This window comes from Podarcis melisellensis (genome assembly GCF_964234715.1).
Source record: "Podarcis melisellensis genome assembly, chromosome: 10".
In the NCBI taxonomy this organism is placed as follows: Eukaryota; Metazoa; Chordata; class Lepidosauria; order Squamata; family Lacertidae; genus Podarcis; species Podarcis melisellensis.
Window position 1 is genome coordinate 67,954,662 of NC_138542.1, and position 25,915 is coordinate 67,980,576.

The 25,915-nt window shown below is 48.4% G+C and overlaps 1 protein-coding gene across 2 annotated transcripts in view; it reads right to left on the reverse strand.

The window, feature by feature from the left end:
• LOC309378777 (endonuclease domain-containing 1 protein-like) overlaps window positions 1-25,915 on the reverse strand; it is a 402,039-nt gene that overhangs the window by 147,176 nt on the left and 228,948 nt on the right. The window contains exon 1 of one of the 2 annotated variants that reach the window (XM_081927429.1): window positions 2,890-2,912. The exons of the other annotated variant lie outside the window; for it this stretch is intronic. The gene's annotated coding sequence lies outside the window, so the exon portion shown is untranslated. Of the gene's footprint in view, window positions 1-2,889; window positions 2,913-25,915 lie in introns of those variants that run through there. 2 annotated transcript variants of the gene reach the window in all.

Genomic DNA, 25,915 nt, shown 5'->3' on the forward strand with positions numbered 1-25,915 from the left:
GGATTGGACTGTAGGTGTTGCATTTAATCCCTGAATCTTTTCCACAAAAGCACTTAGGATCAGCATTCCCCAACCTAGTGCCCCTCATGGGTTTTGGACTCGGATTTGCATCAGCCCCAGCCAGCATAGCAAACGGTCAGATATTAAGTTGAACAACATCTGGAACATGCTAGATTTGGGAAGTGTGTGATAGCCAGAGATATGTATGGTTTTACCTGATGCAGTATGGACTAAAAAGTAGTTGCTTCTCCTGCAATCCACTTCCCCTTAAACTGGGACAGGGAATGCATTTGATTTCTGCTGTGGTGTATGCACCACCTATAAAAAAAAAGTATAATTTTACCCCACCCATTTCTGGAGAATTGTTTTCAATAATTTGTACCAAACTGGCAGCACAAAATCATATGCATGCCTCTGCAGAAATAAGTCCCACGGAGTTCAGTGAGACTAATTCCCAGATAAGTGTGTAATGGTTTGTCACTTCAAACAATTTGGAGAAGGTTCTAGCCTAAACATTACTGAGATCTGGGCCCAGATGAAGAAGACCGATTTCTCCTGCAATCGGGTAGTAAACAGAGAGTTTGCTTTTTACTAGAGTCTGTATCTGCACTTGGTGGGAAACTGTATTCTGTTCATCCGGTTGGAACTTTCAGTGGTTTTCATTGTGGTTGACAGAACATGAGATGTTGGGTTTGCAGCTAGGTGGCCTAGCAGATGTTCATGGAACCACCTAGTGTGTGGTTCTGTTTTGTCCTCAAAGGGCAATCCTAGAGCATGCGTGTGCTGGGCCCAGGAGTAACCCGTGAAACATGGTGCAGGACTGGTCCAGAATCCAAAGGTTCTGCTGGGAGTCAGTCCGACAGGGCCGAGGCAGGACACGAGGCAGGAAACCAGGCAAGGACAGGTGCAGGATCTAGCATGCAGCAACATTGCTCCCGCAACCTGGGCCGGGGTCCAACAGCCTTTTATCTTTGTCAGGGTAGCGTCCGGTCCTGATCCCCCAGCGACTCACCTCCCTGTTTCGCCCGAAGGTGAGCACTCCTCCTGCGAGTACTCAGGTCTCTCCTTCTCTCAGACCTGAGTCTCTGCAGTTCGGGAGACGTCGGTGGGTTACTAGACTCAGGGGCTGCCTCAGCCTCTCCTGACCCAACCGGTAGTGGAGCAGCTGTAAGTGATGGCCCAGCTGAAGGCAACATGGTAATCCCTGCATCTGGAGCCAGGGCAGGCTCAGGCCCCTGACTCAGCCCAGCTGGTGTTTGTTGCAGGGGAACCTGTGCAGACTGGGACTTCAGGATCAGGCCCCAGACTTGGTTCAGATGATGCCTGAGGCAAAGGATCCGGTGCAGCCTGAGTCCCCTCTGGTTCTGAGCCTGAGTCCCAGGCCATCACAGTGCAGATGGCTGACAATTCAGCAGAACATCTGTGTGTCCCCTAGCAAAGTTCTTCAAGGCTCCATCTTGTCCCCAGGTAGTGGAGGAACAACCATGATGGTTAAACTAGAATCACAGAATTTAGGAGTTGAAAGGGACCCCGAGGGTTGGTCATCTAGTCCAACCCCCCTACAATGCAGGAATCTCAGCTCAAGCATCCCAACCTCTGCTTCAAAACCTCCACGGAAGGAGAGTCCACCACCTCCCATGGGATACCATTCCACCGTGTCCTATATCTATCTTTCTATCACCATGATGATATTGACAGTTTCATTTTCCTAGCCTAGGACCCTCGTACCTACGGGACTGCCTCTCCTGGTGTGCCCCACGGAGGACCTTAAGGTCTGTAGATAATAACACCCTGGAGATCCCAGGCCCCAGGGAGATTAGACTGGCCTCGACTAGAGCCAGGGCCTTTTTGGCCGTGGCACCAGCCTGGTGGAACGCTCTCTCACAAGACACCAGGGCCCTGCGGGATTTGACATCTTTCCGCAGGGCCTGCAAGACGGAGCTGTTCCACCTGGCCTTTGGCCAGGGTTCAGTCTGATTCTTCTCTTTCTGTACAGTCATACCTCGGGTTAAATATGCTTCGGGATGAATATTTTCGGGTTGCGCTCCACGGCGACCTGGAAGTAACGGAGCGCGTTACTTCTGGGTTTCGCCGCTCGCGCATGCGCAGACACCACACAGACGTCGCGCGGAAGCACGTGCCTGCGTGGAAGCAGCGAATCGCGACACGCGCAGACACGGGTTGCGTTCGCTTCAGGATGCGAACGGGGCTCCAGAACAGATCCCGTTCTCATCCAGAGGTACCACTGTATAGGCATTAAAGATGCCTCCTTGCCCGCCCACGGGTTCTTTGTAAGACCAGTGGTAACAGTTGGGCCTGGAGAATATTAACCACTCTCAAATTTTACCCATGGACTGCCATCTGTCCAGATTTCAATTTGCTCTGAACTAATTTTAAGATGTATTTTAATTAACTGATTGCCTGTTCTTATGTTCTTTGTATACTGTGTTAGTTTTATGATGTTAGCCTCCCTGAGCCCGGCTCTGTCCGGGGTACAAATAAAAATTTATTATAATATTATTATTATTGAATTCACCATGTTATGTAATGTAAACATGCTGATACGTTTGGAAAGACCCACTGCTTCTTGAAACTTGAGGCCCTGCAGTAAGGGAGAATTTCCTATCGTTCTGTGATAGCTGCCTGTTCAGCTTTTCCTTGACAACAAGGGAAAGGGAAGCTGCAAAGTTGCTTATTCATCTTCTCTCTCTGTTCTTTTAAATGGGAGGCTTTTAAAACACCCTTAAGCAAGGTCACGAAAGCAAATTAAGCCTTGGAGAAGCGCAGCCAGTCCGAAGCTGCTTCCCACACCCCCATTCTCAACCCAAAAAATACCCCCCCAGTACTAATTTTGCTGCGTCATATCCAGTGGGCAGAGGAGAGAATTACCTGATCACAAGATCTGTGCAGGATTAGAGCAGGGCGGAAGAAATGCCAGCCAGAGAAAAGACAGCCTGCAGATGAAACTCTGAGCTGCTTCAGGGGTGCTACTGCTGCCAAAAGGACTTCAATAGAGGAGAGACAACGCTGTGATTTGCAGGCACTCCCTGAGTTTTCCCTAGGATGGTGGAAGATTGGCATGGAGCAAGGAAGCAGCAGCAGCAAGTGATTCATAGCCAGGGCTTCGCCGGTTGATCTGCACAGCTTTATCTTATCCTCTCAAGCCAAAGCATTTCAGGTTTCAGCCAAGAAGGGAAAGAGGGAAACAAAACAATGCGTCCCTTTAAAAGAAAAAGAAAAAAACAGAATCTCGTTTTGGATATTTTTGCTCGCAGTGTTTTGGAGGCCCTTGGACGGATTGTTGTTGTTGCTGCTGCTGCTGCCGCCGCCGCCGCCATCCCCTCCTACCTCAGCAGCCAAAAATAAAATAAATAAATTAGAGGGCTTGTTATAAAACCATTTCAGCCCTGGCTTCCGAGCCTATTCAGTTGCGTTTCTCTTTCCTCAGTGGCGGTGCAAAAAAAAGAAGAAAGAAAACAAATTACCTGGAAAAGTGTTGAGTCAGAAGCCGAAGGGAAAAAAAGGGAAATCTGGAAAATTGTGCTTCGAGGCCCTCAAAAGTCATGGATTCGACACAAGGCGGCCCTAGCCCAAGATATTTTGAGGCCTGAGGTGCTGGGAAATCCAAATGGCAGCCCCTTCCGCTGGTTAACAAGGGGCCCAGTGTCCACAGCGAACATCTCCTGTCCTTCATTTAAGTAAATGGGAGTTGCCCTTGTGTGTCTTTAACTCAGTGAGATATAGGGAGCCTCTGGCCTTCCCTTTGTTAATGGGACTCCAACTCCCATCATCCACAACCAGCATGGCTGATGGGCATGGGAGTTGAAGTCCCAACACCCACTGGAGACCCATATGTCCTTAAACCCTGCCTTAAGCTGTTTTTCTAGGAGAAGGCGAGAGGTGTGTACAAGGAGGTTTCAGCTACAGGAAATCCTCCAGTGGAGTATAGCGTTAAGCCCATCTTTAGTTTTTCTTTAAAGTCAGAGATGTCCCCTTCCCAGAAGATTGTTCTCTTGGACTTCTCTGCCTTCCACTGGTGTTGTTCGGGGAAACCAAAATCTGTCAGCCTGGGCAGTTTGCATCACTGTTTTGTTCCCACTGAGAATGACGCCTGAAAGTGGTCTTTGCCGAGTTAATAAACTCGCAGCTCTGCTATGCCGCTTAATAAATACTTGCACGACCGCAGAGTTCTGACCGCGGCAAAATGGAAGAGTCATGAAATCCCCTCTATAAAAGATTGGATCCAAAAGCTGACAGAATATGCCAAGTTAGATGGTCTATCAGAAAAAATAAAGAATAAATCAAAGCAGGAATTTGTTTCAAAATGGGAGGTTTTCAAAGAATATCTGAAAAATAAATATAGTAGTTTAAATTCTGTTGCAGCACTCGAGGAACTTCAGTAATAGTTGCAAGGCAGATATAAGAAATTAGATATATTAAGAAAAAGTTTAATTATGATAAAAGGGTGTATTGGCAATAAGTAATATGAAATCAAAATATGGAATAGACGGGAGGTTGGGTCTTTAGTGTTAAGACCAATATATGTTTTATTGTTTGCTAAGAAAATTATGTGTCTATGGTTATTCCTGTGTGTAATTTGGTATTTGTGGTTTTTTTTCTTTTTTCTTTCTGTATCAATAAAAATCTAAAAAAAAAGAAGAAAAATAAAATAAAATAAATACTTGCACGACCAGATGTGTCTCCTCTATATTAAAAGAAGTTCATTGCACCTAGAAAAATAGCATTTCAGGGAGGAGGTGAGGATAAAGCGCTGCTTTTATGCTCTCTGTCTCGCCCTCCTAGTAGGGATATTTGATCCCTTTCTGACAGCTGAACTCATCTGTATGTTTTGGCAAGAACTTCCGATCATGAAAGGGGACACCAGTGTATCACACGCCCTGCCTGGTGGAGTCATGCAAGCTACTTTGGAGCTTGTTTACATTATCAGTTATGCTGCAATAACTGAGTTATGGCCACTTCTGATGGTGTTTACAAGACCAAAGGTTACTCAGAGACTGAAAACGGTTGAGAGCATGTGTGTGTGAGAGAGAGAGAACGAGAGCGAGATAATATGAATGACTGCAGTGCCATTGCACAGAAAAGCAAATAGTGCCTTGGCTTTCATTGACAACCGTGTTAAGACAGGTGTAACATCCCTCTAGGTCTGTTCAGGCTAGTTTCACCTGATCTACTCCAAATGGAACTTCTTCCAGGCACAAACTCAGAAAGAAACAAACAAAAAACCTGCTATGTAGCTTTTGGGAGCGTTTCAGATTAGACCTGGAGAAATGCTGGCTGAGGACCATGGTGATTGGCTAGCATCTGGGACATCACCAACACAGCACTTTCTTCCCCACCAGCCCCCAATTCTCAAAGCAGTTTTGCAAATAATTGCAATGTGTATATTTAATGTTTTGCTATCATTTGCAGCTAGCTCCTGCTGGGCTGAAGCTTGCAAGCTGTGTACATAATCTCTGTATAATTGTTATTATACTATATATATAAAAAGTAAAGGACACTGGACGGTTAAGTCCAGTCAAAGGCGACTATGGGGTTGCAGCGCTCATCTCGCTTTCAGGCCGAGGGAGCCAGCGTTTGTCCACAGACAGCATTCCAGGTCATGTGGCCAGCAGGACTAAACCGCTTCTGGCGCAACAGGACACTGTGATGGAAACCAGAGAGCACAGAAACGCCGTTTACCTTCCCGCTGCAGTGGTACCTATTTACTTGCATTGGCGTGCTTTCAAACTGCTAGGTTGGCAGGAGCAGGGACAGAGCAACGGGAGCTCTGGGGACTCGAACCGCCAACCTTCCGATCAGCAAGCCCAAGAGGCTCAGGGGTTTAGACCACAGCGCCAAATGTGTCCTCTTTTTTGCTCTTCAAAATATGACCACCTCACAGGCTGTCCAGTTACAACAGTGGAAAACAAGTCCTCCTGATCTACATATTCGTGCCCCATGAATGCACCAAGTAATTCTCCCATAGGAGTAAATGTGGAAAGGAGGGAGGGGGAGAGGGTGCATTTAAGGACAGCAGCAGAAAACCTGTCACAAAACCTGTCTTAAGGGTATATCTGTGTATGAATAGGGTGAGCCTGTGACCTGGCTCAGGAACTAAGTATTTGTCACTACAAAAGACAGGCCAGGCTCCCCCAGGGTATCCAATCAAGTAAGCGTTAACAGGTAACCTGCCAGACAGGAGACAGGTTTCAGCGGTTGCACATGCTCAGAATAGGTAAATCGTGCTTTGCACATACACGCCAAATCGCAACCCGTGCATGCACAGATGCGCCGCTGCGGCTTGCGGACACTGCAGGTTGCGAACGTGCATCCCGCACGGATCACGTTTGCAACCCGAGCGCCCACTGTATTATTATTAAATAGGGTGCCCTTATTTTCCTCAGTGAAATGTCGGAGGGTGTGCCACAGATGCCTGGAAGAGAGATTGGCATGTTCTGCCTCGGCAGTTCAGAGTAGCAGGAACATCTTGGCAACCACGTAACAGGGAGCAGCAAAGGAAAAGAATGCCTGGTGTGCAGAAACCAGAAATGAAAACCCATGTCCCCACGATATTTCAAAACAAAAATAGGGTCCTCCCCAGCGCCTAGAAGATGTGGGGAGCAAGACGAGTTGTGATGTGCGAGGTCACAGCTAAGGATTTTAGGGGAGGGGGGGGAACTGTGGATGGTTTTCTTTCCAGCAGGCTGTCAACAATGAAGTCGAATAAAGCTCTGTTTACATGCAACCGGCAGGGATTATCCTTTCATTCCTAAGGTGATGCAGCAACAGCTGAGCGCAGGGCTGTTTCAGCTTCCATCTATCCAGGACTTGATAAGGGGGAAATAATAACCGGCTCCCCGCTGGGTGACTTAAGTGCCCAGTCACTTTTTGAAGCGGCTCCAAAGCTAATATAGCATCCTGCCTCATTCTGGGATACCGTTGCTGGTTTACCTCCCTGGAACACCCATGAAACCACAAGCGAGCTGTTGCATTCTACTTACTTATCGAAGGAGACGCCACCGCCATTCCCTCCAGGTGTGTCTGCAGAGGCACACATTTTTGAGGAGGTGCAACCAGGCGCCCCCACGACAGGCACGGAGCCCGAGTTGCAGTGGTGGGCAAGTTGGTCTAGTGGGCAGGTGGACGGAGGCAGCGGGCGAGGAGCCTGTTGGAGGTGGGCTCCGTTCACCCTCCTGACGCAAAACCCCACCCCAGCTGCCCAGTCCCAGGCACCGGCAACCCAGGCTATGCCACTGAGCATCCGTTAGTTACTGTATTTTTCGCTGTATAAGATGCACTTTTCCCCTCCTAAAAGTAAGGGGGAATGTGTGTGCGTCTTATGGAGCGAATGCAGGCTGTGCAGCTATCCCTGAAGCCTCTTCAGGGCAGCGGGAGCATTCCTCTTGATGCCCTAAAGAGGCTTTGTGTTGCTTTCGCTGAAGCTTTGCATTGCTTTCTTCAACAACATTTGATTCAGAATATTTGTTTTCTGGTTTCCCCCCTCTAAAAACTAGGTGCGTCTTATGGTCAGGTGCGTCTTATAGAGCAAAAAAGACGGTGTGTATTCCATTGTTAGTCTGCCTTTACTCCAAGGAGTTCAAGGTGGTGTGTGTGGCTTCTTGCATCCTCCCCGTTTTATCCCCACAACAACCCTGTGAGGTTGATCTAGGAAACAGGGCCCAAGATACCAGGTGAATTTCTTTTCTTTTTTAAAAATAGGTTTTTTTTTTATTTCCAATATATAACCATTACACACACACACACACACACACACACACACACACACACACACACACACACAAAGAGTTGCAGAAACAAAATCTCAACTCGCTCTCTTCCAGGATGGATCCATCCAATTAAGTCCAATCTGTGATTTTGGTAGCTGCCATTCTTCAGGGTTATCAGCAAAGCGTTTTCCCCCCCCTTAAGGATGCCATATCTCAACAAAATCATCTACATCATTTGCCTCATTCAATGCATGTAATCTCTTTGTTAATTGTTCTGACACAGCAATAGACCATACATTCTGTTTCCAACGAGAGATATGCAGATGTTCCAACCCTTTCTGATTCTGTGCCACTGGTAGGCGTGCCGCTGCTAAAAGAAAATGAATTATTTCTTTATAACAAAGGTCAAGTTGCCCTTCTTTAAAACTAGTTAACAGTCCCAAATGTGGTACATCCCACAGGCTGACCTGCAGCATAGGTTATTTCTGCAAACACCCTCTGCTAGAAGGGCTTTAGAGGTTCACATGACCTGGTGAGTTTTGTGTTTGAATGGGGATTTGAACCCTGAACTCCCCGGTCCCTAGTCTAGGCATCATTCTGTGTCCATTCCTTCAGCTCTGCAGTCCCAGGGTAAGAGCTGGTTTCAGGTGTTGTGGGTGTGCTCATCACTCGCAAAAGCCCACCTGTTGTGATGCTCAAAGTGTGAGCATGACGAACGACTTGCTAAGTCTGTTTCATGGTTTCTATCCACCTGAGGACCCACTGCTGCAAACCCTGGGGCCTGTCTTTGTTTTATTACCCAACAATTTGCAATTCAGGCATAGCTGCATTTGCTGCAGGCATAGCTGTCAACTTACAGATTTGAAAATAAGGGACCAGCAGCCAAAATAAGGGCTTTTAGTCAACCAGTTAAAAGGGACCAGATAATTTTGGAGAGCAGCGCCGGTTTTTAGCCCTTCGTTTCCAGAGGTTGCTGCTCAAGACACCAGCCGACGAAACACTGCAATTAAATAACTACAAGCAGCAACCACTTTTTGCGCAAAATGAAGCCCAAGCTACGAAGATGCTCCTGCAGTTCTGTATCTTTTCTCTCGTGCTCCATCTGCAGCTCTCAATTCCATCAGGTGGGGCGGGAGGAAGGGGGGCAAATAGCGCCCGAAGTAAACCCGCAGATCAGATCATCTATGCTAATCTACCACTACAAATCTATGGGAGAAGCACTTGCAGTCCTTCCCTTGTAGCCCTTGGAACACCTGCCCGCGCCTCCGCCTCCTCTCTCTGAACTACTTTCTCTATGGTTGCCCTTGCTCTCCTCTCAAGGCTCCTCAGCAATTCATAGACCATGCCAGGCTGCCCATCTCATTTGGGTCCTTCGGTGGCACAGTCGCAGTACGGCCTAGTGGGAGCAGCGGCAATGGGCAGAGGGGAGGCCCCAGGGAGACGCTCAGTTCGGCGGCCGCGAGGAGGATGGTGGCGGAAGGGCCCGAGGCTCCCACAAGTCCCGGCAGTGAGGGGTTCCCGGGGCCCAGTCTCATGAGAGGAGGCCGGAGGGGGGCGGGCTGGGCAGCCAAGCAACCCAGTTGGAGCCTCCCTCCTCCCTGGCTGGCAGGGAGGGATGGAGAGGAGCTGCTTCCTTTGAAACCCGGGATTTTAAGGGACATCAATCAATAAGGAACAGCAGCGGGACATGGCACTGGAATAAGGGACTGTCCCTCCAAATAAGGGACGCTTGACAGCTATGGCTGCAGGCAATGCTTCCTTCCTTGCTATCTGTGGGCGCACCTAGGTTATTCATCACCGCAAAACAAATATGTTTATACCTGCGTGTGTATGCGTGTGTTGCGAGTCTAATATCTCATCTTAAAATAGCAGTGATTAAAGCGGAGAGGAGTAGGAGGCAAGCTGCGATGTCTCTCTGCTGGGGAAAAGGCAGAGGAGTTGCAAAGTCTCTGGGCTTCTGAAAGACAAAAATTGTCACTACCAGCAAAAGGTTTCCTCGTCTCCGTCTCTGCTCAGCACGGAGTCCAGTTTAGCTTCTTCTAAGACATGGTGACCAAAACAAACAAACAAACATTATAAAATCAATACCAGATAATACACACATTATGACAGTCCGTATTTAAATCAGAGCATTCTAACCATTTGGATTTTATTTTTAAAAAGGCAGTGAGGGATGCCATTTTGTTGAAGGGAAAAGTGCAACTTAAGCTAGAAGATTCGCAATGGGAAAGACTTCAACACAGGAAGGCCTTTAAAGTGAGAAGGGCAGGTGGAAACTTAGAAGACGATCCAGGAAAGAAGAAAACAGAACAAGGGAAAGGAGGAAAGATATTTAACTGCTGTGCGTGTGAAAAAGGTAACAAAAAAGAGGGAGGGACAAAACAGCTGAAATAAAAAATTTAAGGTCATACACACACACACACACACATATGTGTGTGTGTGTGTTCATAAATGTGCTGGCCAGGCGCATACATAGATATGTGGACCACATGTCTGGAGCAGCACAGGAAGACCCCCCTGAAACCATTTTGACTCCCAAACTGACCAAATGTTTTCTCTGCAAGGAGGGAGGGGGGTGAGGGAACCTTCCCATTGTCTCAGGAATTGGGAAATCACCATCTCAAAGGAATGGCCAGACTACCAGGAAAGGCAATCAGATAAGGCATTATCATATAACCTGGCAGACAGGAAAAAGAACAACATTCAAATTTCTGTTGTAGACCGCCCATTATGTGATGTAGGTGTGATGTTTGTGGGGGGTGGTCTTGGGCTACACCCCTTTCTGTGATTAATGTATGATGTTTCTAGAGGTGATCTTGGACTCCAGGGCGGGCAATTTAAAATGTCTATATAAGGGCAGACACACTTTTGTTCTGGGTTCATCCTCCTTCTCCTGCGTGTGAGGGGAGCACCCTGTTGCAACAGTTCAATAAAGATCAGGCTTGTGAGCTGCTTAGCTTCTCAGTATTCTCTGGTTGGCCTCTGTTATTTTCTCCGACCAATGGAGAACCTACAAAGGACTCTATAAGGGCTCTTGTGTCCCCCATAAGGGAATGAGGGCAGATTTTGTTTATTACACAGCTAATTCTAATTCCACGTTAACTCAGGTTGTCTTAGAATCATACAACTGCACATCCAGAAGGGATCCTGAGGTAAAACTAGTCCAGCCCTCTGCAATGCTGGAATCACACCTAAAGAATCCCTGACAGATGGCCATCCAAACTCTGCTTCAAAAGCTCCCATGAAGGAGAGGCCACCATCTCTGAGGGAGACCGTTCCACCGTCAAACAGCTCTTACTGTCAGAAAGTTCTTAATATTTTCTCAGGCATCTCCTTTCTTGTCAATTTGAATCCGTTGGTTCAGATCCTCCCCTCCAGAGCAGGAGAAAGCAAGCTTGCTCCATCTTCCATCTGAAAGCCCTTGAGATGTTTGAAGATGGCTATCCTATCCCTTGCCCATATTTTATCAGTGTGGGGTTTTCATTTTAAGACTGAGAGTTCTCCTCTTCTCCAGGCTGAACATCTTCAGCTCTCTCAACCGTTCCTCTATAAGTCTTGGTTTCCGGAACCTTGATCATTTGGGTCGCCCTCCTTTGCACAGCTTCCAGCCTGTCAATATCCATGGTATACTTGTTGACCAAACGTTTTGCAGCCATTTTGTGGTGGCTTTTTGTGGGCCGCACAGATAAGCTCTTTGAGTCTTCTCTGAGGAATGCAAACTTTCCATGAAGCCTCTTCATTTATAACATGGCACTAGAAGAAGAGGGATCCGTGTGGCGCTGTGGTCTAAACCACTGAACCTAGGGCTTGCCGATTGGAAGGTCGGCGGTTTGAATCCCCGCGACGGGGTGAGCTCCCGTTGCTCGGTCCCAGCTCCTGCCAACCTAGCATTTCGAAAGCACGTCAAAGTGCAAGTAGATAAATAGGTACCGCTCCGGCGGGAAGGTAAACGCCGTTTCCATGTGCTGCTCTGGTTCACCAGAAGCAACTTAGTCATGCTGACCACATGACCCGGAAAAACTGTCTGCAGACAAACTCCTGCTCCCTCGGCCAGTAAAGCAAGAGGAGTGCCGCAACCCCAGAGTCGTTCGCGACTGGACTTAACTGTCAGGGGTCCTTTCCCTTACTTTTTTACTAGAAGAAAAAGAAGCCCTCTTGAGCAGCTGGCTTTAAAATGATGGTACCTGGAATACTAAAGGTCTGTATAGTTAAAGCTATGGTTTTCCCAGTAGTGATGTATGGAAGTGAGACCTGGACCATAAAGAAGGCTGATCGCCAAAGAATTGACGCTTTTGAATTCTGGTGCTGGAGGAGACTCTTGAGAGTCCCATGGACTGCAAGAAGATCAAACCTCTCCATTCTGAAGGAAATCAGCCCTGAGTGCTCACTGGAAGGACAGATCCTGAAGCTGAGGCTCCAAGACTTTGGCCACCTCATGAGAAGAGAAGACTCCCTGGAAAAGACCCTGATGTTGGGAAAGATGGAGGGCACAAGGAGAAGGGGATGGCAGAGGACGAGATGGTTGGACAGTGTTCTCGAAGCTACAAACATGAGTTTGACCAGACTGTGGGAGGCAGTGGAAGACAGGAGTGCCTGGCATGCTCTGGTCCATGGGATCACGAAAAGTCAGACACGAATAAACGACTAAACAACAACAACAATTTGGCATACGAAGCCAGGGAGAGGCGTTCCAGGAGTCGGCTCAAGTTGGTGAAGTGGAAAAGAACAAGGGTGTTAAAAACAAAACAACTGCTCAGCAAGAGAAAGGAAGAAGAACGAGCCTGAGCTTGGGAAACCTCTGTGTGGTTTAATGGCTGGCATGTCAGACTAGGATCTTAGAACACTAGAATCATAGAGTTGAAGGGACCCTGAGGATCATCTAGTCTAACCCCCTGCAATTCAAGAACATGCAGCTGTCTCTTACAGGGATCAAACCTGCAACCTTGGCATTATGAGCACCACGCTCTAACCAACTGAGCTATCCAGCTGCTAAGTTGAAACAAAGCCGTCTGTGTAAGTCCCTGTCTGAACTACACAGTGGTACGATCCTAGCGTTCCCTGGGGCGAAGAAGGGGCTGTTCACAATTCCTAGCTTGGTATAACAGTCAATCCTTCTTCCCAGGGAACTCTGGGAATTGTGGCTCTGGGAGGGGAATAGGGGTCTCCTAGGAACTCTCAGCACCCTTAACAAACTACAGCTCCCAGAATTCTTTGGGGAAAACCACGGCTATTTAAAGTGGTATCATTCTGCTTTAAACGTAGAACGCAGAGGGAGGGCCTAATTTCTCTCATCCCACCGTTTGGGCAATAGTCTGCCTGGTTAATTCCATTTTCTTTTATCGGGAGGTTTATGTACGAGTTACCACGCTCTCGTTTCATGACATTTCTCTTCTCATTTAAAGAGCTCCATCACTTGCCTTCATGTGAGAATGAGGTAATGCTACAAAGCTTCCGCTCTTCCAGTAAGGAATGAAAACTTAACACCTTGGTAAATCTTCTGCCGAGCAGCGATGACAAAACCAGGCTTAAGGGACATGGCAGGAAAGCAAGGGATTTGCAGTGTGTCACCCGAAGGGCTTGACCAACCTAGTCCTCACCCAGAGCTACAATTCCCAGAGTTCCATGGGAAAAGGAATTGGTTGTCGAACCACTTTGGGAACTGTAGTTCTCTGAAGGGAACAGGGTCTCCCAACAGCACTCAGCATCCTGAACAAACTGCAGCTCCTGGGATTCTTGAGGGGAAGAGCCATGGCTGTTTAAGGTGTTATAATACAGTGTTACCTCGGGTTACATACGCTTCAGGTTACATAAGCTTCAGGTTACACACTCCGCTAACACAGAATTAGTGTTTCAGGCTAACAACTTTGCTTCAGGATGAGAACAGAAATCGTGCTCTGGTGGCATGGCGGCAGCAGGAGGCCCCATTAGCTAAAGTGGTGCTTCAGGTTAAGAACAGTTTCAGGTTAAGAACAGACCTCCAGAATGAATTAAGTTCTTAACCCGAGATACCACTGTAGTGCTTTCAAAGCATAGTATGCCCTTGGCTTCAGTTGACACAAAACTGGTGTTGTGCCCAGCAACTGGAAGGTTGAAGAGGTGGACTACCTACTCTGGCCACACACAAACCACAAATGCAGGCGATAGGACCTGCACACCCATGAGGCGAGGCAAGGCGACCAGTAGATCCCAGTAGATCCCTGCCTTCCCTAACACTTTTTTCCTCTGGTGTGGAAGGGGGCCACCATTTTGGGTTTACCTCAGGCAGGGGTGGATGTGCTGCGAAACTGTTCAAGCTTCAGGGCCCCAAGCCCCGAGCAAATTTAGTCCATGTTGATTAATTTTTTAGCTGCTCTGAGCCCGGCCTTGGCTGGGGAGGGCGGGGTATAAATAAAAATTATTATTATTATTATTATTATTATTATTATTATTATTATTATTATTATTAATTCATAATAATTTTTTGGGTCTAGTAGACCCAATTTGAATGGAACAACTCAAAAGGATTATTTTTGCCATCTATATTTCAACAAGGGACACGGGTGGCGCTGTGGGTTAAACCACAGAGCCTAGGACTTGCCGATCAAAAGGTCGGCAGTTTGAATCCCCGCGACGGGGTGAGCTCCTGTTGCTCAGTCCCAGCTCCTGCCAACCTAGCAGTTCAAAAGCACATCAAAGTGCAAGTAGATAAATAGGTATCACTTCAGCGGGAAGGTAAACAACATTTCCGTGTGCTGCTCTGGTTTGCCAGAAGTGGCCTACTCATGCTGGCCACATGACCAGCTGTACGCCAACTCCCTCGGCCAGTAAAGCGAGATGAGCGCCGCAACCCCAGAGTCGGTAACGACAGGACCTAATGGTCAGGGGTCCCTTTACCTTTACTTTATATTTCAACAATCCCAAAGTTTCAAGAGTTGGTAGAGCAGATGTTGCAAAGGCATGTTGATCTGTCATGGAACAACCCCATTGAAGAAGATGACAGGGGTCACCCAGCCCTCGTGGCTGGTTGCGAAGGGGCTCCCATGACAGTTCAAGGTCCAGTGCTGAGGGCCTTCTGGCAGTTCCCTCGCTGCGAGAAGCCAAGTTACAGGGAGCCAGGCAGAGGGCCTTCTCGGTAGTGGCCCCTGCCCTGTGGAACGCCCTCCCACCAGATGTCAAAGAGAAAAACAACTACCAGACTTTTAGAAGACATGTGAAGGCAGCCCTCTTTAGGGAAGCTTTTAATGTTTCCTAGACTATTGTATTTTAATATTCTGTTGGAAGCCGCCCAGAGTGGCTGGGGAAACCCAGCCAGATGGGTGGGATATAAATTATCATCATTATTATTATTATTCGAGCTTCAGGGCCCTCCAAATGTAGCTCCGCCACTGGCCTCAGGAGCCAACATGTCTTGGGACAGCCCTGCCTGGTGATAAAGGAGTTTCAGAGATTCCTTACCCATGAGGAGAAACCTCCCTCATGGATGAAGGCCTGTAGAAACAGTTGATATCATGGCTTTTGGGGTACAGCCTAGACCTTTTCACCCTGGCTTTCTAGAGGGTTGGGGATGGCTCCTCCTATGATACAGGGGTTCTTCAGCGAGTTTCAGGGAGATCCTCAGCATTTGATTTGATTAAGATGGGCACCTGCCTTTTCCTCAAGATCCTCAACCTGTTCCTCCTCTGCAGGCTGCGCACGACAAGCGACCTCGAAAACCCAGAGATTCCTTGAGATGCTTCTGTTTTTTCCAGCGCTGCTCCCCTGAAAAACCTTTTAGCTTGCTGAGATTTGGAGGGGAACGACGACAACAACAACTTAGCAGAGGGAGGCATTTCAGGTTTTCGTGGAAGTGCCTTCATTTTGGCAAGCAAGCTGCTTGTGTGGAAAGGTTGTTCAAGTGATTGGGCTGGAGGAACCTTCTGTTCTTCGCGTTCTGCAGCGAGGACAGCGTGATATTTTGGATAGCGAGAAAGGTTGACAGTCCGTCCGTCCCTCCGTCCCCGGCTTGTATCTCGATTTAACCAGAGACAAGGAACAGCCTCATTACTGGATGAACCGGGGATGTGATCTGAGAGTGAAGCAGTGTCAAGGTGAGGTGGGGGGAAACCCCACTGTGCAGGGTGCTAGGGGTCTCAAAAGGGAGACTCTTGGGCAGTGGGACGCAGACCGTCCTCTCTTGGTACTGTCATGGCAGATTGGAAGAGCAGGTAGACGGTGTGATGGCCTGGAACTTGGACTCGGAACCAGAGGAGTCTCAGTCCGCACCAGATCCTTTGCCTCGGACATCTGAACCTAGTCTGGGGCCTGATCCTGAAGAGTCCCAGTCTGCACAGGTTCCCCTGCAACAAACACCAGCTGGGCCGAGTCAGGGGTCTGAGCCTGCCCTGGCTCCAGATGCGGGGATTACCATGTTGCCTTCAGCTGGGCCATCACTTACAGCTGCTCCACTACCGGTTGGGTCAGGGGAGGCTGAGGCGGCCCCTGGGTCTAGTAACCCACCGACATCTCCCGAACTACAGAGACTCAGGTCTGAGAGAAGGAGAGACCTGAATACTCGCAGGAGGAGTGCTCACCTTCGGGCGAAACAGGGAGGTGAGTCGCCGAGGGATCAGGACCGGCTGCTACCCTGACAAAGATAAAAGGCTGTTGGACTCCGCCCCAGGTTGCGGGAGCAACATTGCTGTATGCTAGATCCTGCCTGAGATCCTGCACCTGTCCTTGCCTGGTTTCCTGCCTTGGCCCTGTCGGACTGACTCCTAGCAGAACATTCAGATTCTGGACCAGTCCTGGATCGTGTTTCATGGGTTACCCCCGGGCCCAACACAGACGCTCCCAGTTCGCTCTCTGCTGAGCTGTAGCACCACCACGGCAGGTGGACAGAAGGTAAAATTGCAACTACTTGTTCTTCAGAACCAGCCTGCTAGATCAGGCCCATGGCCCATCTGAGTCCAGCATCCTGTTCTCACAGTGGCCTGGCATGGCAGGGGGTTGGACTAGATGACCCGCAGGGTCCCTTCCAACTCTATAGTTCTACGATTCTATGTATCTTTGTCCTTTTGTCCTTCTAGGCTGTGATGCCTTATAGTTTAAATATTTGATCCTCTTTTGGGTGTGTGTGGAGGCTATTATGTTTGTAATTTTTAATGAATAAAAGAAAGAAAAGAAAAGAAAGAAAACAAACAGGATTTCTCTCTAGTTCCTTTCTCAACACCTTGCTTCTTTTTATAAACTTCTTAAATATTTAAATTCTTGTTGGAAATTTTATTTACAACATAACATAACCCCCCCAACCCAGAAATCTGCCTTTATTAAACGTGAACATAACATATAATAAGCATAACACACAACAGATACAGGATAAAGGAAGTCTTTTATTTCATTGTTTGTATTGTTGTACATTTTATAAACTCCTAAGGCTCTCAAGCACAGCAGAAAAAATAGCTTCCCCAACCCTACGGATCCCGCTTCTGATTTCCCCCCCTTTCCTCAGAGTCCTGGGAAGGACGGCTAAAATGCTGAATCTCCAGCTCATACCCTGAAGACTTGGCAGTCGTGGGGCTGAGCACGAGCGAAGGCTGTGAGTGTGCCGGACGGGTCTCTCTGCCTCTGAGTGACAGGGCTGCAGATGGAGTTGCTCGCATGCGTCACGGGGAATCGTGAGTCAGCTGCTCGGCTGGAGCAGGAGCCAAGGCTAGGAAATCAGCAAGGCAATCCGGGCAGGCTCCAGAAGCCGACACAGAAAGTAAACCCCGGGTGGGAAGGGAAGAGGGAGACAACCGGCCGAGCCTCCTCATTGGAACACTAACTCACGACTCGGGCAGGCAGAACTGTTCTGGGGCAGCAGGTGACAACAGTGGCGTAGCGTGGGTTGTCAGCACCCGGGGCAAGGCAAGAAATTTGCACCCCCTAACCCGTGGATTTGCGCCCCCTAACCCTAACCTCCAGATGTTGCGCCCGGTGCGGCCGGCCCCCCTGCACCCCCCACGCTACGCCACTGGGTGACAAAGCTCAGAGACGGCCAAGGCAGCTGGAATCTTGATTTATGCAGCTGGAATCTTGCCGCCTTGAGTCTGCCTTGCAAGGTTGTTGGAATGAGAGGAAAATTAATAATAATAATAATAATAATAATACCCGCCCATCTGGCTGGGTCTCCCCAGCCACTCTGGGAGGCTTCCAACAAAGATTAAAAATACATTAAAATGTCACACATGGGTTGCGGGTGGCGCTGTGGGTTAAACCACAGAGCCTAGGACTTGCCGATCAGAGGGTCAGCGGTTCGAATCCCTGTGACGGGGTGAGCTCCCATTGCTCGGTCCCTGCTCCTGCTAACCTAGCAGTTCGAAAGCACGTCAAAGTGCAAGTAGATAAATAGGTACCACTCTGGCAGGAAGGTAAACGGCGTTTCCATGCGCTGCTCTGGTTCGCCAGAAGCGGCTTAGTCATGCTGGCCACATGACCCGGAAGCTGTACGCCGGCTCCCTCGGCCAGTAAAGCGAGATGAGCGCTGCAACCCCAGAGTCGGCCACAACTGGACCTAATGGTCAGGGGTCCCTTTACCTTTACCTTTTTAAAATGTCACTCAATAAAAACTTCCCTGAACAGGATTGCCTTCAGATGTCTTATAAATGTCAGGTAGAACCCTCTGCCTGGTTCCCTGTAACCTCACTTCTCACAGTGAGGGAACCGCCAGAAGGCGCTCAGAGCTGGACCTCAGTGTCTGGGCAGAACGATGGGGGTGGAGATGCTTCTTCAGATATACTGGACCGAGGGTGATTAGGGTTTTAAAGGTCAGCACCAACATTTTGAATTGTGCTCGGAAATGTACTGGGAGCCAATGTAGGTCTTTCAGGACCGGTGTTATATGGTCTCGGCGGCTGCTCCCAGTCACCAGTTTAGCTGCCGCATTCTGGATTAGTTGTAGTTTCCAGGTCACCTTCAAAGGTAGCCCCACATAGAGCACATATACACTGCATGATTGTAATAATACACCCTCCAAGTGCCCCTATTTTCCATGACAGTCCCAGATTCACAGAAGCCCTGATTTGATCTTAGAATGTCCTGCTTTTCCTTAGGACGTCCCTATTTTCATCGAAAATAGGGACATCCTAAGGAAAAGCAGGACATTCTAAGCACCCCTAAGTGCAAGTAGATAAATAGGTACCGCTTACTAGCGGGAAGGTAAACGGCGTTTCCGTGTGCTGCTCTGGTACTGGCTCGCCAGAGCAGCTTCGTCACGCTGGCCACGTGACCCGGAAGTGTCTGTGGACAGCGCTGGCTCCCAGCCTCTTAAGTGAGATGGGCGCACAACCCCAGAGTCGGACATGACTGGCCCGCACGGGCAGGGATACCTTTACCTTTACCTTTTATTTTCATCGAAGAAATGTTGGAGGGTATGGTAGACTGTCCCTATTTTCATCCGATAAATGATGGAGGGTATGGAGTTATGCAACCACTGAGCCAAGGATATAAGAGACTATACAACCTTCAGAAGACATCTGAAGGCAGCCCTGTATAGGGAAGTTTTTAAAAGTTTAATTGTTTTATTATGTTTTTATATATGTTGGAGTGAGCAGGGTAACCCAGTCAGATGGTGGGGCATCATCATCATCATCATTATTATTATTATTATTAGTTGTTGTTGTTTAGTCGTTGAGTCATGTCTGACTCTTCGTGACCCCATGGACCAGAGCATGCCAGGCACTCTTGTCTTCCACTGCCTCCCGCAGTTTGGTCAGACTCATGTTTGTAGCTTCGAGAACACTGTCCAATCATCTTGTCCTCTGTCGTCCCCTTCTTGTGCCCTCCATCTTTCCCAACATCAGAGTCTTTTCCAGGGAAAATTATTATTATTATTAGGAAGACCCTATTTTCATCGGAGAAATATTAGAGGGAATGTGCTCCCTCCAGCCAGCTGAGACTTAAATCCAGCGCTACCTCTTATTTTCATTCAAGTGCAAGGTTTTTGTTTTTTAAATAGCACATCGAAATCAAAAGCAGCCGCGCAAAAAATTAACGGCAGCCCGGAAGCTCATTCTCCACCTGCATCTATTCCAGACTGGCGAGGACTGATTAAAGTTTTCCAGCATGGAAATTTCCTGGGTGAGGAAAGCGATTTTCTGAGCACTTCTCTTTTGTTTTGATTCTCTGTGTGTCTTCTCCACACTCCCCCCCTCCTTCCTTGCAAGTCTCTGAGCAAAAGAATGGAAATTTCCAATTACTGCATCAAAGGCTGTTGCTCCTCTGACAGCCGGCTTGGGCTGGGGTCATGTGCTCCTCAGCCAGGACATTAAATAATTCAGAGACCAGGAAGGAGGACAGCACAGGTTCCTGTTGGCAAAAGAGAGAGCCTTCCCTTGCCGGCTGCAGTACAGTTGGCGAGGGTGGGCACGATTTGGGGCTCAGTTTCTTATAGGGCCTTTGGTGCTCTGGCTCCACCCCCTGGTGCAGAAAGACCCGCCCTTCGAGTTGGAGGCCACGCCCACCCACTTCAGCCCAGGCTCCACCCTAAAATGGGGGCTTAGCTCTCAGGGACAGGCAACCTTTCAACCTTCATTAAATCTTAGGGAGAAGTCCATCCATCTCAGAATTGGAGGAACCAGGATCAGAGTAGACCAAGGGTGCAGATTACTGATGGCGCAAGATTTGGGGGCCACCACTCCGTGGCTCCATAAGCCCATCCAGGGGCGGAGCTTCAGGGCTGGCGCACGTCCCTGGAGCATGGCACACCGCCCACAGGGGCATGGTGCACGTCCTGGGCGCATGGCGCCCAGCGTGGGCAGAGGGGCAGCCACAATGGCACCCCACCAGGATCGCGCTGCCGGGGGCGGTGCGCTCCCCTCGCACTCCTCTTCCTCTGCCTGTGAGCCCATCCCCAGTGCCCCTTACCCTACTGTGCAGAGCCAGTGTGGTGTAGTGGTTAAGAGCGGTGGACTCGTAATCTGGGGAACCGGGTTCGCTTCCCCGCTCCTCCACCTGCAGCTGCTGGGTGACCTTCGGCTAGTCACACTTCTCTGAAGTCCCTCAGCCTCACTCACCTCACAGAGTGTTTGTTGTGGGGGAGGAAGGGAAAGGAGAATGTTAGCCGCTTTGAGACTCCTTTGGGTAGTGATAAAGCTGGGTATCAAATCCAAACTCTTCTTCTTCTTCTTGGCCACCTGAAAAAGCCCCTACCACTGTGGGGTGCCCCCTACCACGCAGGAGTGGGTGGCAGGTTCTCCTCCCTCTCTCATAACACTGGAACTTCCAGGTCAAATTAAAGGAGGTACAAATTAAAGGAATGCAGCATTTCGCCAAATGGTGGAACTCACTGTCACAAGAAGCAGTGGTGGCCACCATCTTGGACGGCTTTAAAAGAGCATGGCTTTGGGGTAAAGGTATCAATGGCCACTAGCCAAGACAATTATGCTTTGCCTCCATAGCCAGAGACCCTAAATGCTTCTGAATCCCAGCTGCTGGAAACCCCTGGAAGGGAGAGTGTTGGTGTGCTTCTGTGGATTTTGGCTTTTGATTTTGACCCAGCGGGCGGCGCTGTGGGTAAACCCTCAGCGCCTAAGGCTTGCTGATCGCATGGTTGGCGGTTCGAATCCCCGTGGCAGGGTGAGCTCCCGTCTTTTGGTCCCAGCTCCTGCCCACCTAGCAGATCGAAAGCACCAGTGGCGTAACGTGGGGGGTGCAGGGGGGGCGGCCGCACTGGGCGCAACATCTGGGGTTAGGGTTAGGGGGCGCAAATCCACGGGTTACTTGCCTTGCCCCGGGTGCTGACAACCCACGCTACGCCACTGGAAAGCACCCTTAAGTGCAAGTAGATAAACAGGTACCGCTTTATAGCGGGAAGGTAAACGGCGTTTCCATGTGCTGCTCTGGTGCCGGTTCGCCGGAGCAGCTTCGTCACGCTGGCCACGTGACCCGGAAGTGTCTCCGGACAGCGCTGGCTCCCGGCCTCTTAAGTGAGATGAGCGCACAACCCTAGAGTCGGACATGACTGGCCCGTATGGGCAGGGGTACCTTTACCTAAGCGGTGGACTTGTAATCTGGTGAACCGGGTTCGCGTCTCCGCTCCTCCACCTGCAGCTGCTGGCTGACCTTGGGCCAGTCACACTTCTCTGAAGTCTCTCAGCGTCACTCACCTCACAGAGTGTTTGTTGTGGGGGAGGAAGGGAGAGGAGATGTTAGCCGCTTTGAGACTCCTTAGCGTAGTGATAAAGCGGGATATCAAATCCAAACCCTTCTTCAAACTCTTCTATAAAAAGCAATATTCAGAATACAGTCGTGCCTCGGAAGTCGAACAGAATCCGTTCCGGAAGTCCATTCGACTTCCAAAACGTTCGACTTCCAAAGCGCGGCTTCTGATTGGCTGCAGGAAGCTCCGCCAGATGGATGTTCGGCTTCTGAAAGAACATTCGAAAACCGGAACAATCGCTTCCAGTTTTCGATCGTCCGGGTGCCGGAACGTTCGACTCCCAAGGCGTTCGGGACCCGAGGTACAACTGTAGTGGTTTGCATGATCGGTGAAAGAAGAGAACACAATAAGATTCAAAACGGTAACAGTTAGTTTCACGTGTATTCAAAAGCCAGTTAAAAGTTGAGTTTAATGACTTCAACAAAATGCATGAACTTAGAATCACAGAATTATAAAGTTGGAAGGGACCCCAAGGGTCATCTAGTCCAGCCCCCCTGCAATGCAGGAATCTCAGCTCAAGCATCCATGGCAGATGGTCACCCAACCTCTGCTTGAAAACCTCCAAGCAAGGAGAGTCCACAGCCTCCCAAGAGGTTTAGTGTTACATTGAACCTAGTCCCTAGTGAGCATCCCAGGCATCACTGGCTAGGCCTAAACCGATGCCCCTCTCACCCTCTGGCAGAGGTGGACCTCCTCGAATGAGTCTCAGGAGTTTGAGATGGCACCTTCCCCTTCCCTCTCTCTGTTAAGTGTCCAAGAGACTCTGCAAAGAAGAAATAATTTATTAAACCACCCACGCAGCAGAATCCGATGCTCCAGGGGATGTTTCTCCCAGCTAAATGTTCACATTGCTTCCTCCTACAGCATCCAGCGCCGAGGGCCTTCTGGCGGTTCCCTCACTGTGAGAAGCAAAGCTACAGGGAACCAGGCCTTCTTGGTGGTGGCGCCCAGCCTGTGGAACGCCCTCCCATCAGGTGTCAAAGAGATAAACAACTACCAGACTTTTAGAAGGCGTCTGAAGGCAGCCCTGTTTAGGGAAGCTTTTAATGTTTAATAGACTATTGTATTTTAATATTCTGTTGAAAGCCACCCAGAGTGGCTGGGGAAACCCAGCCAGATGGGCAGGGTATGTATGTATGTATGTATGTATGTATGTATGTATAAATAAATAAATAAATAAATAAATAAATAAATAAATAAATACTATTATTCTGAAATGCGTAAGTAAAAATTCAGAGTGATTCTTACAAAAAACAATTATTTATTTAGCGCTAAGTGCTTATTAACTTAAATGTGACTGCCCACTGCTACCCATGAAATATGTATTTCTCTCTCTGTAGATACATCCTTTTTTAAAAAATGTGTTTGGTGTTTGTTTTGGATCAGAAGTGTAGACTGGAAGTGTTTAATTAAAAACTGCAGCACTAAAATGGTAGTGACTGGAAAGTGTGCCCCCCCACTTCCCCCACCGTATGTTTTCAACTAGCGATACAGTGTTTTAGCACTGTGACACTGGCTAATTTAAGCAGCATTCCACCAATATTTTAATAACAATTCTAATTGGAAAAGTATTGTCGCTCTCATTAAGAGACTGGTTTTATTTTATTTTATTAGGGGGAAAATGAACATGGCGATAAAAGTGTGTCTACCACAAAACCTATGGCGAACATGTGCTTAGCTGCGATGGGTTCGCTTGCCTAATACAGGCTTCCTCAAACTCGGCCCTCCAGATGTTTTGAGACTACAATTCCCATCATTCCTGACTTGCTAGGGATCATGGGAGTTGTAGGCCAAAAACATCTGGAAGGCTGAGTTTGAGGAAGCCTGGCCTAATACATCACTGCTTACATCGAACACAATACTTATTAAAAAGCATCATGCTATAGCTATGGAGATCATGATACCCACTCTCCTCTTACAAAAAGAGACAGACTTTCTGCAGTATGAAAAAGGATGGAAGAAGCACTGGGAAAACATAGATCTACAAATGGGTGAAGGGCCGGTCCTGCCATTAGGCACAATGAGGCAATGGCTCATTGCTGTTGCCAGGGCCAGATTTAGGTTTGATGAGGCCCTAAGCTTCTGAAAGTAATGGGGCCCTTTCTATGTCCAGCTTTGTCAACAACAAATTGCCACTGTTTTTGTGTGTGGAATATATGCTATATGGTAATTAATGGACCTCATAGGTATCTAAAGCCATTTGCACATAACAAAATATGTATCTTATTAAAGTAATGGTTGAACTGAAATACAATTAAGATAGTGAAATTCATGTTCAATTGCTGTTTTAGGGTTTTTTTTAAAAAAAGTCTGGAACGGATTAATCCATTTTGCATTACTTGCTATGGGAAAGCGTGCCTTGGTTTTGGAACGCTTTGGTTTTGGAACAGACTTCCAGAACGGATTAAATTTGAGAACCAAGGTACCACTGTATATAGAAATGAACAAACCAGTGATATTTTAGGGAGCAGGCTAGCAGGCGGGGCCCATTACTTATATCAGGCATAGGCAAACTCCGGCCCTCCAGATGTTTGGGACTACAATTCCCATCATCCCTGACCACTGGTCCTGTGAGCTAGGGATGATGGGAATTGTAGTCCCAAACATCTGGAGGGCCGGAGTTTGCCTATGCCTGACTTCACAGCAGGAGACTACACAGCACAAAACACTGTTGCTATATGTAGGTTTTATTTTATTTGTTTTTTGTCTTATATTTTGCAATGTACATCCAGGTTTTTCCCCCGCTTTAATTTTTTTGGGGGCCCCCAAGAGAGTGGGGCCCTAAGCTATAGCTTGTTTATCTTATATGTAAATCTGGCACTGGCTGTTGCACTCGGGTCCCGGGACTTTGCACAGAGGCAAGTGTTTGGCTGTCGTGAAAATGGGATGCTGGAACTTTTGCCGTGACCCAGCAGTGCTTTTCCTCGCGTGTTTTCAAAAGTTCAAAGAAATCTAACGACCAGCTCTTCAGATCTTTTTGAAATAGTTCTGCCCGGGCATTTGGAAAAGCAAAGATTTGGAATATGAAGCAGCTAAGGGGGAAAGGAAGCAGGAAAGAGCGAGGGCAACCGTCACATTTTGAAGAGGTTTGGAGAAAAGGGCTCCGTGACTCTGTGACAGAGAGGACTTGCCAGCCTTGGGTTTTGGATGTTTGTGTTCCAGTCTGATGCAGGAGGACAGCAATAGCAATGAGGTCAACCAGCTCGGAGTCGCATGCGGGTGGGGAGAATCGCTGAGGTAAAGTTCGAGAAAAACGGTGACACCATCCCCTCCCCCCCCCCCCAGTCTGCTGGACAGCTCATGTTTTCCTGGAAAAGCTCAGTGTTTGTGCGATAGGCTAATTGTCGGGCAAGGATATCAATCAGGCAGCCAAGGCGACCTCCTCTGCGAGAGAGGCGGCTTGGGTAGAGCCCAACATCACACCAAGGCCTCGTTTATAAGAATATTTCTATACCTCCATGTATGAGGTTAATAATAATAATAATAATAATACTGTAATTTATTATTTATACCCCTAAGCCGTTTCTGGGAAACCAGAGCAGCACATGGAAACGTCGTTTACCTTCCCGCCGGAGTGGTACCTATTTATCTACTTGCACTTTGATGTGCTTTCGAACTGTTAGGTTGGCAGGAGCAGGGACCGAGCAACGGGAGCTCACCCCGTCGCGGGGATTCGAACCGCCGACCTTCTGATCGGCAAGTCCTAGGCTCTGTGGTTTAACCCACAGCGCCACCAACGTCCCTTAACCATGTATAACCCTTCCCTTTTCTGATGTAGCAATGATGTAGTGATGATGCTTAATGAACTGTATGCTGGGGTAAGATAGAAACTTTTAAAAGTCCTTGTCACCCCATCCTCGGGGTTCAAAATTCCTCTTTGAACCTGTTGCACAATAAACAGCTATTTGCTCCGGTTTGTGGCTGGACTCCTTCCTTTATCCCTCAGGGACCCGCGGGCTCTGCCCGACGAGCTGGGTGACTGAGCAGCCTCGCACCTAGATTTTTTCCATAACAAACAAGATAAGCCTAAAAG